This window comes from Montipora foliosa, chromosome 7, assembly GCF_036669935.1.
Source record: "Montipora foliosa isolate CH-2021 chromosome 7, ASM3666993v2, whole genome shotgun sequence".
Lineage (NCBI taxonomy): Eukaryota > Metazoa > Cnidaria > Anthozoa > Scleractinia > Acroporidae > Montipora > Montipora foliosa.
In genome coordinates, this window is record NC_090875.1 from 20,769,849 (window position 1) to 20,784,959 (window position 15,111).

Genomic DNA, 15,111 nt, shown 5'->3' on the forward strand with positions numbered 1-15,111 from the left:
CGCGCGAAGGGATTATTCAAGTAGAGCAAAGATCAAAAAATTTGGAGCCAAAACAACCTTATTTCCAGGCCCTTTCCTCCGCGCACCGGTGGCTCAGTTGGTTGAGCACCGGGCTGTTACGCGGGAGGTCGTGAGTTCAACTCCGGCCGGACCAACACTCAGGGTCTTTAAATGACTGAGGAGAAAGTGCTGCCTTTGTAATTTACATCTGCAAAAGGTTAGACTCTCTAGTCTTCTCGGATAAGGACGATAAGCCGGAGCTCTCGTCTCACAACCCTTCAATGTTCATAATCCTGTGGGACGTAAAAGTACCCGCACACTTGTCGCGCAAAGAATAGGGCATGTAGTTCCCGGTGTTGTGGTCTGTCTTCTGATGTATCATGGTTGGGAGGGTAAATGCTCGGAGATATTAGCTACACCAAGCTACTCTAAAAATCCGAGGGTAAATAATGATATAATATGATATATGTGGGAGAATGGGTGATGGGAATTGTCCCTAAAGGCTGACCGAACCCTGATGGTGACAAACGGTTAAACAAACGTTTGGTTTTTGGTCGCAGTTTTTTCTGTAGCCTTGTGTAGATATCCTTTCACCTTTTCGGTGAATATTATGTCAAAGGCGAATATATTCAAAACAAACGTATTTTCCCACCGTGTTTGTGCTTTTATTAATGGCTCAAAAGTGATATTAAAACGCTTCCTGTTTCCAGCTTTTTTGACTGCTCTAACATAACGAATTCTAGAGTTCTAGATTATAAATCTGGTTTTACGAAGCAGGTTTTTCTTGTTGCTGCACTAAGAGTCATCTTGGAAAATGGTGACCATGATTGACTTGATCCCACTTTTATCTCCTTTGTTAACGCCTTTATAGACTTCCAAAGCGAGTCCTTTGCTGGGCATCAGGCGGTTACTGAAGTCAACAGTCTTCATAAAGCCTCCGTCATGCGCAGTGTAGCACGATCCCCAGCCCTCGTTCAGCTTAAGAGTAATAATAAACCGACCGGGATAAAAAGAATTACTGGGTTTAGGGGTTACACCGAACCATCGCAGAGCCGATAAGGTCGCACCAGAGACCCCTTGAACTCCAAAACACGGAGCTTGTGACACGTACAATTTCTTGCCGACAGTCTGCAAGCCCACAAACTTCTCACCATCTGACACGCCATACCTAATAGTGCTGTCCGCGCGCTCTTTCCGATGCTGACGTCATTTGCGACCACAATCTCGACAGTCAGCGGTGTAGAGTCTTCATTGCACCACAAGAAATCAATGGCACTTTGAGAAGAGCTGCTTGTTTCACTGAGATTGGGTTCAATGTCAGTTGTTTGGAAGTTGATGTATGAGCTTTGCTGATATACGAGGCATGCCTCTTCAACCAATCAGGTGTCATGGTCTGATGATAAATCACGCCTCCCTGCAAAGAAGGCAAAGAAGGTTAAGCAAGTGGTTTTACGTTGGAACGCAGAATTTAATTGTCTTCGAGCTACGTGTTGTAATTGGCGGACAAAATCTGGTGCGAATAAAGTAGAAATTAAAACCCATCACAATTGTACGTTTCTTTCATGCATTTCTTGAGCTACTTGCCGTAGTTCAATTGAGTTTTTTTTTAATTATCTTTGGAATACATATGAAAGTCTCAAATTCAAACTGTGGAGATGAAAGTTATTTCAAAGCAACTTGAAACAACATCCCTCGCTTGTACAACACACTGTCCTACCACAGGGGCGGATCCAGCATTTTTTGAAAGTGGGGGCCGAACAAGAATACTAATCAGCGCGCGTTAGCGCGCCTCAGTAGCGCCTTAGGCGCTCTTTCTAGGGGGGGTCCCCCCCAGAAAATTTTGAAAATTTGGGTACTCTTACATGCACTCTGGTGCAATCTGGAACGTAATGTATCAGGATTCCATATTGAATAAAATTATAAGTTATGGTTATAATGATGCATGGTTTTTGACTCTTCGCTCCAAAGTCACAAAATATATATATATAGGCATTAAGATTTTACGTTGTTACAGTCTCTGTAAGATAGGTTGACTGTAGACAACAAGTATTTGCATCCAGTCTTCTTCTCATTTCGAAAGGATATATTAGCGCCTGTAAGTTGAAAGTTTATTCGCACAACTTTGGTCATACTATTAGCGAAAAATCACGCTTTAGCTAAAAAAATCAAAAGCTCCAACAGACTGCTTACAAAATGATAAAATTATTGTATATTTTGACAAAAAAAAAATCTCCGACGAACTGAAAGGGGGGGCCGCGGCCGCCTCGGCCCCCCTCTAAATCCGCCCCTGTACCAGTTATGAATTTTGGTACATATAGCGAGTTCATTTTATATCGGGCAAGAGTTGAAAGTAATTATGTAAATTCGAACTCTTGGCCGAGGTCTGAATCTTTTCGTTCACCATTTCTTTGGGTTTCTAGGATATTCAAACTATGTCGAATTTACTAAACCATTTACTTTTATGACCATTAACTTCCTTTTTTGGTGAATATTATTTCTGAATATCAGTTGAAATTTACGAGTCTTATATAGGTCAATGGTTTTGGCATGCAAACTGAGTAATCGGCAGGAAAGTCGCAGGTTCGACTCCTGTAAAGCAGTACTCGGATTTTTCCGAGTGTACCCGAGACACCATTAAAAAAGTAAAAGGATTTTCAATTCTTGCATTTTATCAAAACTATTTACCAATACGCTTGTGCGGTAGACGGCGGTGCAAATCAGAATGGCAATGATAAAGAAATGCCTCATGATGACAGTGTAAAATATACTCTGGAAAAGAAAACACATCAATTAGCTCGTTTCATCGATGATTACTTTATTACCTACGAATAATAAGTAGTTTGTTGGTGGGTCACGGTAATTGTGACTGAGCCGATTCGGCATTTACTGGAAAAGTTCTAAATTCACAACGTGTAAATTATATTTTAGATGTTGTTTCATAAATAAAATTTACATGATATATGCATCTTTTGTTGGTTCTGTAAATTCATTGGGAGTGGTTACACAACGCTAAGCTCTGTAACCACTCTTTCAAGTGTGGTTTTACATAGTTTTCTGAATTCAGTATCAGCCTTAAGCTTCAAGCACAGTCTTCAACGAGAACTTCTTAAAAGATGTATGATCCAATTTTATTTTGCCTCAGTATAGGATTATTGTCTTTTGAAACCCCTCTTTGAAAGTCCATAAAGGATGTATGTATGTTGTTTAACTAACCAAAATATTGCTTTCTAATGAAAACTGCAAACCAAATGCTCTTTAAAAAAGTAAATATTTCTCTGATATGCAAAATCCCTGAGGGGCTAAAGAAACATGGCCGAAAATGCACTGAAAACTTAGGAAACAGATCTTTAATAGCCTGAATAGTTATTATGAGCTAAGCACATATTAAACAAACACTCTCCTCGCACATGATGTACACGATGTTAGAAGCCAAAACCCAATTGTACAAGAGCCTAAGACTGGACTAATTGCTACTTATAACCGTCAATAGATTTATTCTCTATTTTCTTTTCGCTTTGGGATGGGGCCTAAAGCGAAGGGAAAGGTCCTGCGAACGTAGTTGCTTAATCAAGTTTTCTGTAAGTCCTAGATAAAAATAGTCGAGCATAATTGATTAAATTGAAAAATAACACATTTTTGAATTACTACTAAAAGGTAATGTCACAAAATGACAATTCCTCACGTGAAGAACGTTGTCAAGATAGAAACGAAACGATAGATAAAAGCAATGATCCCGCACAAAATTCCTTTTAAGAAAAAGTTAAAATGATGTCAACGAAAAAAGATAAGTAAATAAATTGACTGAAATAAAGAGTTTAGGACACATGGAAACTCACACATTTCTAGAAAGGAATGGATTCGCGATACTTTCATAAGCCCGTCAAAGTTACCCAAAAGAGAGAGTTTTTTAAAGTTAAATTTTCACCTTTATCGTCATGCCCCAATCCACTTTTTACTTTGACGACAGTATGTCTGCATTAGAGAAAAGGAGTTTTCTTGAAATAATTGTGAGGGCCTTCTACAGACTAAGTAAATATTAGTAGTAATTTATTTCGTAACATTTAGACAAACACGGGGGTTGAAAAAACATGCCACGAAGTGCCCTTATTGAATTGAAGCCCCCTTCATTGATGGTACTGAAAAAAATTCAGCTTCAGCAGTGAAAGCGCTTCCAGATAGCCAAGTCAGGCCCGTGTTCAGATTAAAGTCCATCTTTCACCTTTGCGGAAGGTAAGAGCCTTGGAAAGTTTCTTTTTTCTCATCTCTATACTTGAGCCCTGGTAAGTAGTGTCTTTGTGTATAGAGCCTTCTGCGCGTATTTTCTTAGGATCGAGAGGGTAGTGGAACTGCGTAGATTTCTCTTGTGGACACAGTAGAATCATTAACTTAGCCTGCAATGGCGTCGAAAGTCATGCAACGCGAATGGCGTTTTAGTGAACAAAATATACCCTATGGAGCTCAATAATGGAAAGTCAGTTGGATAAACTAGGCATGAATCTCAAAAGCGACGAGTACTGGACTTCGACAACAATCTATCGCCCGTCGAGACGAAATCAAAGTGAGCAGTATTTACCTGAAGTACATGGTAATTTGACACAATTGAGTTTCTTGTCTTCACGCACGCAATGAAATAGGAAGAGGTTTTCGCCTCTAAGAGCAAATATGTTGTTTGTTTCAATAAATTTTCGCTGGAAAAGGATTCTGTGGTATTTTCTGCCTTTGTGAATTATAATATCATGTTGTGTATTGAATTTTCGAGCTTAAGGTTCAAATGTGATATGGGAGAGTTTTTTAGTATTGCTCTGTAAGCAGGAAGGGTTCACAGGCCTGTTGGAAGCGTGCTTGAGTTTCAACAAAATGAGCCCCAAAATCAGTGAAAACTTGTGACGCAGATGAATAATAAGTAGCTGCTATTTCCAAAATGATGGAATACCTGGTGTGATAAATAACGTCGTACGCGTCTTGGAGAGTAAATTTTGACTTTGCATAAACAAGAGTTGGGCGATTGTGATCTTTGTTTTGACTTCGCTCATTTCATTGTCAAACTTTATAACACTTGACAGAAAAAGAAACTTACAAAAACCCGGTATCTTGCCATCATTTGACACAGATGCTTCACTGTTTTTGGCGAGTAAACATGCCGCGGTAACTTAATCACGGCGCCCGCTGAATTCCGGCCATGTCACTTTCGATTTTGCAATTTACTTGAACGTAGCAAAAATCTCCCAAAATGTTTGTCGCTGATCGTAACTTTTTATATTCTATATTCATCGGTTCAAAATTAATGTTGTTTTGATGTCGTAAATATTTTATTCGATCGATCGACCGTCCGGGAAACTTTTCTCTCTTTCTGAAAACTGTGTATCAATAGTTATTAGCTTTTTCATCAATTTTTTTTTGCATAAAGCAGCAAAAAAATCTAATTATAATTAAAAATTGCGAACGCAGAAATGTGATAAAAATATGTTTTGTTAAAAAGTGCTTTTTTTTATATTGGGAGTAATGAACGGTAGCTAGAGTTAGGGAGTTTAACAAAAAAAATTTTCTCCCATCTAAACACGTAATTTGGCGCGGATAGCTTAACTTCAGTTTGTTTAGTGACTTTTTAGTATTAAAAGCCAAAAAACATTTCAGAGGGCAAACTTGACAAAGAAGTTGTTTGGCACTTTCTCAAAATTTATCAACATGTTCTCTTGCAATTTCAATGTTTCAATGCTTCTTTTATTTGTCAGATGGTCGCCGTTTTGTTGCTGTTTTTCATTTCTTCAATGCGCTTCTGATTTTGAAGCACGCCCACATTCAAACCCTTGTATGCTTCAAGAAGCATGTCGTCGCACAGGTCACACTTGAATTGGTACACAACGACCTGCTTAAAAAGCTGGTTGGCTTCTCTTTCACGGATTTTTTTTTTCTTTTTTTTTTATCTTTTTTTTGTAGACAGGGGTAAATCCTTGCACTGATCTTACGGCTGCTAAGTGGGCAAGTTGTCTCCGTACGGCGTTCGCGCAATTTTTTTAGGGACGAGAGGGTTAACATTAATTATTCTCTTTGGGTGACTTCCGTAATGACATAATCATGTTTTGTTGGTCATTTCGGTATTTTTCGAATTTTTGAACAAAATGTACGTTTAAAATACGTCAAAATTTTATTCGTTGGATTGGTTAGCACACATGATCTTCATGAAGCATTTTTACTGGACTTTGAGTCATTTGATTTTCACATTCGAGTCGAAAAAAGTTGACATGTAGACGAGCCAAAACGTCACGTCAAGGTTAAATAATCACTCATGCAATCAGTTTTTTCTGTCACGTTTTATGTGCAATAAGACTGTAAAACAATCGCCCCAACGTAGTGCAACTGTTATTCAGGTTTGTCGCTATTTGTTGTTTTCATTTCCATTTTTAAAGATCTGCCAAGTTTACGTGTGCAATTTTAAGAAATTGTGTGAAAAAGTTTAACTTCAAAGCATTTGATGTGAAGTGCTTGATGTTTGAATTTAGTTTACTAAATTCTTATTCATTTTTGAATTGATTGACAGTGAGCTCTGAAAATGTTTTTTTTTTTTGGAATGAACGTGTTAATCAGAAATGTATGCAATGTGTTGGTTTGAACACAATGGTGCACGAAAACAACTGAAAAGCGAATTTGTTAAATCATGTATCACAGCCACGTTGACGACTCGAGAATTTTAAAGTTTGTCAATGATAATTAAAGAATGATGAAAAAAGTGCTTTAAAAGTGCTCTTTACTTTGAAGGAATTTTCTTGGAGATTCATTTGAAATGAGGAAAAAAAATTTTTTTGTTTGAGATTTGATTTGAAGTCCCATGCTTAACCGTGCGTTTAAGCTCTCGTCTACATGGAAGGCCTTTCACGAGGAATGTGAACGCCTCAAAGAGATCTTTTCCCGTCTGTGTTATCCTGAAGATCATGTGCAGTCCACCATCCGCCTTTTCGTTGATTCAAAAGTTTCCGAGGAATCACGCACCCACGTTGATGAGAAGCGTGGGGACCCAATCAGAGTCGTGTTGCCCTTCAAGGACCAAAAATCTGCGAACGCCGTACGGAGACAACTTGCCGACCTAAGCCGTAAGATCAGTGCGGATATTACCCCTGTCTACACGAGCAAAAAGATCAAAGAAGAGATCCGGGTCCGTGAAGAGAAGCCACCCCTTGTAAGCCAACAGTGCGTTGTGTACCAATTCAAGTGTGACCTGTGCGACGCAGGTTATGTCGGATATACCTGCCGGCACCTTCACCAGCGCATTGAAGAGCACAAAGGGGCAACCATCGGCGACCATCTGAGAGAGAAACATGCATTGGAACCTAACAACATCGCAAAGAGTTTTAGAATTCTGAGAAAGTGCCAGAACAAGTTTGATTGTCTTGTTTTTGAAATGTTTTTTATAAAAGAACTGAAACCATCACTAAACAAACAGTGTGACTCTATCCGCGCCAAATTATTTGTTTAGAACAGTTCTTGTAATTAATTTTTTTTATTTTTTTTTATTTTTTTTATTTTTTTTTTTGTCTATTGTTTTCCCTAGCTACCGTTCATTACTCCATATATTTTTAGCATTTTTTACACTTTTGTACATATTTTTATCACATTTCGGCGTTCGCCGCATTTTTATCTAATTTTTACATATTTATGCTAATTCTTAAAACTTTTATTCTCACTTGAAAATGACCTCCGAGGGGTCGAAACGTCGTGACTTTTTATCGTTAGTTTTTATTACAAAATGTTGTTTTCATGTCGTAAATATTTTATTCTCGATCGACCGTCCGGGAAACTTCCTTCTGCTCTTTCTGAAAACTGTGTATCAATATTTATTTGCTTTTTCATCAATATTTGTTTTGCATAAAGCACGCTAACAGAATCTGTACCTTGCTGAGTTCGCATTTGTTAGCGTTAATAGTATTTTCGGTCAGATGTTTCTGTTTTTTATGAGGGGTTTATTGTTTTGGTCTCCCATCCCAACACTAACCCCGCGAAACAGGGCTTGACTTCAGTGAAGTTTAGTATTACAAAGTTTTCGGATGCTCATAGGGCACACTTGTGGTGAAAAGAAGTTGTGAGGGAACTTGAAAATTATCAACATGTCAGCCCAGAAGCCAATGTTTCTCGCTTCTCTTTTATTTGTTATTCTTCAGAGACTGGAATGCTGTATTTCAATACCACACAATTCAGTGCCTTCTGATTTTCTGTAGCACGTACCACAGGCAACCCAGTGTATGCTTCACAGAAGCATCTAGTTAGTTTTTTTTTCCGTGTCGGTAAAAGTCTTGCCTGTCACTCCCCTGGTAAGCGGTGTCTTTGTGCATAGAGCCTTCTGAGCGTATTATCTTAGGATCGAGAGGGTAGTGGAACTGCGTAGATTTCTCTGGTGGACACAGTAGAATCATTAACCTATTGTAGCCTGCAATGGCGTCGAAAGTCATGTAACGCGAATGGCGTTTTAGTGGATCCTTAAACAAAATATACCCTTATGGAGCTCAATAATGGAAAGTCAGTTGGATAAACTACGCAGGCGGTGAAAACCAACACCTGGAATCTCAAAAGCGACGAGTAATGGACTTCGACAACAATCTGTCGACCGTGAGCTGCATTTCTAAAATAATACTTACCAAGTGTGCTGTTATGTAGAACACTGAAACCAAATGGAAAATTCTCTGGTAACTTATGGGTTCAACAAAGACAGAGAACGAATCGAACACCTTAAATGGATCTTTGACCAACTCTGCACAGTCTTCAGGTAAAAAAAAATTGGAAATGTGTCGTCTATTTTGTGCTTCATTATTCAAGGAAAAGGTTCTTCATGGAAACGGTTTGATCCTGAAATTTTAGTTTGTTGTAATATTGCGCATATTTGACACGATTGAGTTTTTTCTCTTCACGCACGCAATAATAGCAAATATGTTGTTTGTTTCAAAAAATTGTTCGCTGGAAAAGGTGGCCTTTATGAATTCATCATGTTTTATGATATGTGTGCTGGATAGTTTTTATGGCAATAGTAAAGCATTTTCTTGTTATTCAAGGAAAATGTTCTTCAGGAAAGGGTTTGAACCTGAAGTTCATGGTAATTTGACACGTTTGATTTTCTTGTCTTCACGCACGCAATGAAATAGGAAGAGGTTTTCGCCTCTAAGAGCAAATATGTTGTTTGTTTCAAAAAATTGTTCCCTGGAAAAGGTGGCCCTTATGAATTCATCATGTTTTATAATATGCGAGCTTAACTGGATAGTTTTTATGGCAATAGTAAAGCATTTTCGTGTCAAAATAAGGTTAGCGCTTTTGTGTTGTGCTAACTTAATTAAATATAAATATACATTCTGCCTCGTGAGTTTGTTATTCTCGTTAACCAGCAATGGAAAGTCATTGCAACGCGAATGGCGTTTTAGTGCATCTTATGTTGTTTGTTTCAATAAAATGTTTCGCTGGAAAAGGATTCTGTGATATTTTCTGCCTTTGTGAATTATAATATCATGTTGTGTATTGAATTTTTGAGCTTAAGGTTGAAACGTGACACGGGAGGATATTTTTAGTATAACTCTGTAAGCAGGAAAGGTTTCATGAAAATAAACAGGTCTGTTGGAAGCGTGCTTGAGTTTCAACAAAATGAGCCCCAAAATCGGCAAAAAATCGTGACGCCGGTGAATAATAAAGTAGCTGCTATTTCCAAAATGATGGAATAGTACCTGGTGATAAATAACCTCGTCTTGGAGAGTAAATTTTTGACTTTGCAGAAACAATGGTGGGCGGAAAAATTTACTTGAACGTAGCAAAAATCTCCCAAAATGTTTGTCGCTGATCGTAACTGTTTATATTCTATATTCACGGTTCAAAATTAATGTTGTTTTCATGTTTTAAATATGTTATTCTCGAGCGACCGTCCTGGAAACTTCCTTCTGCTCTTTCTAAAAACTGTGTATCAATATTTATTTACTTTTGCATCAATATTTGTTTTTGCATAAAGCAAGCTAACAAAATCTGTACCTCGCTGAATTTGCACTTGTTAACGTTAATAGTATTTTCGGTCCAATGCTTCTGTTTTACGAAGGGGTATATGTCAGGTGCTCAGAGGGCACGCGTAAACTTGTGGTGAAAAGAAGTTTATCAACATGTCAGCCCAGAAGCCAATGTTTCTCACTTCCCATTTATTTTCTTCAATCTTTCTGGGTTCAGAAATCGTTCTGGGTTCGCCACAAAGATTCCTTTTGTACCCCGCCTATAAAGAAGGGTAGGATTTCTAGAATATCAAAACATGGACTAAAAACAATGGAAATCCTGCAATTTACTTTTAAACTTAACTTCGTAATTTTCAAATTTACCCACACATAGCAGGTGGGCATCATGGATTTTTGAAACTGCAAAAAAACTCGAGAGTACTGTCCATAGAAACCTCGAAGACATTCTTCTGTCGGCATGAACTCTGGAGGAAGAGGTGATTTCGTGGCAGATCACGTCCTTCAACAATGTACAGCACTAGCAGGTAAGTATAAACACTGGCCATGGTTTCAAGAAAGTACATTGTTGAAAAACGGAACAACAGTGAATAAGAAAGTTGTTTACAATTGGCTAACTTACCAAGATTAAGCAGAAAAATCGTCGCGATTAGCCACAATTTCTCCATTGTTGACATGTGTGTTGAAGTGTTAAAACAAATGTTGTACACTGCCACCCACCACACTACTCAAAATAACGCGTTTGTCGGAAAAACAGAGTTCCTAGAAAATTAACGAACAGGATGTGAGTACAAAATATCGCAAACGACCGAGACAAGCACAAATCAAAGCCTGGCGTAAGCTGAAATCTCTCTGAGAGTCACGCATATGCCACAAAATGTATCATGTTTTTGGAAAACAGAGATCGCTTACTACAAAACTTCGGGAAGACCCTTATTGAGTACATCGTCAGAAGAGCAAAACGACTAACCTTTGTTAAGAAACTTCGTCACTGACGAAGAATCACTGAAGAATATAACCAACAGAAGCTTCAAATCTTTCGCAAACACATCAGATGAAATGAACAACCACGGCACGACACTTCCAGAACGAGACAACGATTCCTTTTAAAAATGAAATCGTTCGTCGGCGTCGAGATTGAATCAGTAAGCGAAGATTCTTGGAGTAAGGCGCTGGACAGATGCAAGAGATAGCTTTGCCACCACCAAACGTTGGATAAAGATGAAAATGTCTTCGTGAAGCGGCGCTGAACCAGCTAAAACCGCTCGGGAATTCGCCACCGGAAAGACGATATGCCTCAATGCATCCGCGGAATGTGAATAGCAGCCAATGAGATGCTGATTTGGTTATGTGAATTTCCGCGCCAAGACCACCTTTGGGGTGCAACGAGTCGTGATATGCCTGGTTTCCATATGAGCACTCGTCTCTCACCAATGTGGCCCCGGGCTCGATTCCTGGTGATGCGATAAGTGGGCTGAGTTTGTGTTGGTTCTCGACCCTGGCTTGCGTTTCTCGAAACCCAGGAAACGTTTCGTGTTTATTTCGGGTGCCACAATTTCCTTCATATCTTAAAAACGAAGACGTTTCCTTTCGTATCTTGAAATCATAGTAAAAGGTCAGCTTTTTAGAATCCCTCAGCAAAAACCAGCATACAGCTTATTCGAACTGGCTGTAGGCTGTGCTCCAAGGTTATTGATGGACTGTATAGCGGCTGTCAGAGGCGCCTTGTATATGCTTTCGGTTCGACCTTGTTGATCAGCTGCGTCCTTGCTGTACTTTGCGAGGCCGATTAGCTAGACAGTTGTTGATTGCCGAAAACCAGGCATTACATATACAGCGACCATTTAAACGAACCATTCAGCTTAATTAGCGTGAATCCACAGGAAATTTAGCCTCTTCAAAAATTTTACTTTATTTTTACGGTTCTCCACAACATCCTTGGACCCCCCAAAAGCTCCTTACACCCAAAAGTTGACACCTTTGACTTCAAGGGAGGAGCATCAGGCTTCCTGGAAAGCTGGCCTCTGAAGAAGGAAGAAGGAGATCGATTCCGCTGATCCCGCTCCAATCCCGCTCCAAGGGTAAACTCCAATGCAAGTGCCCGCTACAAGCAACCTAGTTCCCAGTTCTTTTACCTGGAAACGAGGTTGGCTACTGAGGCCGGGAGCGCTTTCCCTTTGCGTGGAAATACCGGTTGTTCCGGTGGGAAAACAAATGGAACAGTCCTTCCCACTGGAAATTTCTCGGAAAACAAGGAACACCTTCAGATGTATTCCTCTTTTTTCGTTTTTACCGAAACTGGACCGCTTGCCTCATCACACTAGAACAATGCTTCTTCATGAAAATGCGCGCTTTGTTGCTTCCGAACCAGGAAAAACTTGTACTGTTCCATTTGGCGGAAAATTCTCACCGATTTTTCCATACCGAGATGGAAAGCGCCCCGGGACTTAGCCTAAGGGCCTGATTACATGAGCCGGGCTGGCCCGGTTAGCCGGGCTGGCCCGGTTAGCCGGGCTGCTTCTAACCGGGCTGGCCGGTTGTCATGTAATCGCAAAGTTGATTTTTGTTGCGTTTAAGAAGCATGCCGAGATCCCGGCAAAGTGACACCAGCCCGGCTAACCGGGCCAACCCGGCTCATGCAATCAGGCCCTAAACATCGTTTTTTAGTCGCTTAACATGGATTTAACGTTCATATCTCGTAATTCGCATTTCAAGCAATTAAAAATCTCTATGCTCATCACATGAAGCTATATTGTGGGATATTTTGTAAATTTTTGTGTGACGTTTACAGCTTACAGGCCAATTTCTAGATGGAATGTACTCTAATATGTTTTTTCCTTTGATTACTCGTCCCTCGCGAATTACCTCTCACACCGCTACGTTAATTGATAATATTTTTGTGAATAATTTTTTCGAGCGTTCGAGAAGCGGCTTAATATTTACTGACATTTCAGATCATCTACCCGTTTTTTCAATCCATTCGGATACCATGCTAGTAAATCGCTGTAGACAAGATCCCGTTTTTATTAGAGACAAGAACCCAGATAACATTCCTTCATTTGTTGAAAAACTAGAAGGTGTTGATTGGTCTCCGCTAAAAGACTGCGACGAGCCAAATACTGCGTACAACCGCTTTCTTGAATTGTATTCAGGAATATACAATGACTGCTTCCCTCTCAAAAGGGTAACCCGTAAGCAAAGGCGCTTTAAAAAACCGTGGTTAACGAAAGCTCTTCTTAAATCAATCAAAAGGAAGAATAATCTTTATAAAAAAATATCTCCGTGTTCCATCAATGGTCAATGCTTCGCTCTATAAAGCATATAAAAACAAACTGAATCACACCTTCCGTTTGGCTAAGCGTTTGTATTACGAGAAGAAATTGCAAGATGTTAAATCAAATACCCATGCCACTTGGAAAATTCTAAATGAAGTCTTAAATAGAAAAAAAGTCAAAACCTCAAGTAAATACAGTGTTTAGATCCGATAATCTAGAAATCTCTGATCCAATAGAAGTCGCAAATAGGTTTTCCAGTTACTTCTCCAATATTGGTCCTAACCTTGCAAGAGAAATTCAGTCTCCTTCGTGTTCACATAAAGACTTTTTATCCGGAACCTTCCAGGAATCAATCTTCTTTAACCCAACAACAACAGATGAAATTATTACCATTGCCCAATCTTTTGCCTCCGGAAAGACGGCTGGCTATGATAGTATCCCAATGTCTATAATTAAAGAATCCATTCAAATTATTTCAGAACCCCTGGCTCACATTATGAATTTGTCAATTGCTTATGGTATTGTACCAGATCAAATGAAAATAGCTCGAGTAATACCTCTGTTTAAAGCTGATGACCCGTCATTGTTCACCAACTAGGCCTATCTCGATCTTAACTAGCTTTTCTAAATTCCTAGAGAGAATCATCTACAATCGCATACTTGACTATTTGACTAATTTACATATTCTCTGTGATAACCAGTTCGGTTTTAGGAAAAATCATTCTACCATGCTTGCTTTGATTGATTTGCACGATAAAATTTCATCGGCGTTGGATAACGGTGAATTAGCGATTGGCGTCTTCTTAGACCTCTCGAAAGCTTTTGACACAGTTGATCATTCTATCTTATTTGATAAACTTGAACACTATGGCATACGTGGCTTGGCCTTGAAATTGATAAAGAGCTATTTTTTAAACAGACTTCAATTTGTTGAATACAACGGTCATGTTTCTTCACGTACCAACATTTCATGTGGTGTCCCACAGGGCTCCATTTTAGGACCTTTATTTTTTCTGCTTTACATCAATGATATAAACAACGCATCTAAAATATTACAGTTGATCTTATTTGCTGATGATACCAACGTTTATCTGTCCCATAAGGATGCAGATTGCCTAGCTAACATATTGAATACTGAGCTTAATAAGTTGTCAAATTGGTTTAGAGTTAACAAGCTCTCATTAAACCTGAAAAAAACTAAATTTATGGTATTTAAACCAAGTCAAAAACGTGTAAGTTATGATATTCAACTTTTAATAAATGATTATAAACTTGATCAGGTAAAAGAAACAGTTTTCTTGGGAGTAATCCTAGATGAAAATTTAAATTGGAAGTCCGAAATCTCGCATGTGGCTAATAAAGTCTCAAAGTCTATCGGAATAATTCGCAAATCTAATTTCTACTTGTCGACAAAATCTCTACGAACTTTATACTTTTCACTTGTCTACCCATACTTTTTTTACTGCAACTTAGTTTGGGCCTCCACTTACAAATCTAACCTTGTTCGTCTTGAAATTCTTCAGAAGCGAGTGGTGGAAACTATAGCTAAAACCCATTTCTATGCACATACTGATCCAATCTTTAGAAACCTTGGTATTTTAAAATTCCATGACATACACCTACTACAATTAGGTTTCTTCATGTACTCTTACCAGAACCGTGCCCTTCCTTTAAAATTTGACTGTAAATTCACCTTACAGAAAGAAATTCATTCGTATCATACAAGAAACTCTCATTTATATCGCTTGCCTTTTTGTCGAACTAACATCAAACAATTTTCCGTTTTTTACCAAGGACCTAAATTTTACAACTCCTTGAGTACCGAAATCGTCAACTCGTCCTCTTCTGTCTCCTTTAAAAAAGCACGTAAG

At 38.8% G+C, this 15,111-nt stretch overlaps 1 pseudogene; it reads right to left on the reverse strand.

Moving 5' to 3' along the window:
* Nucleotides 1-652: 652 nt before the first annotated feature.
* LOC138011286 (uncharacterized) lies at nucleotides 653-3,962 on the reverse strand (annotated as a pseudogene).
* Between the last annotated feature and the right edge of the window lie 11,149 nt (nucleotides 3,963-15,111).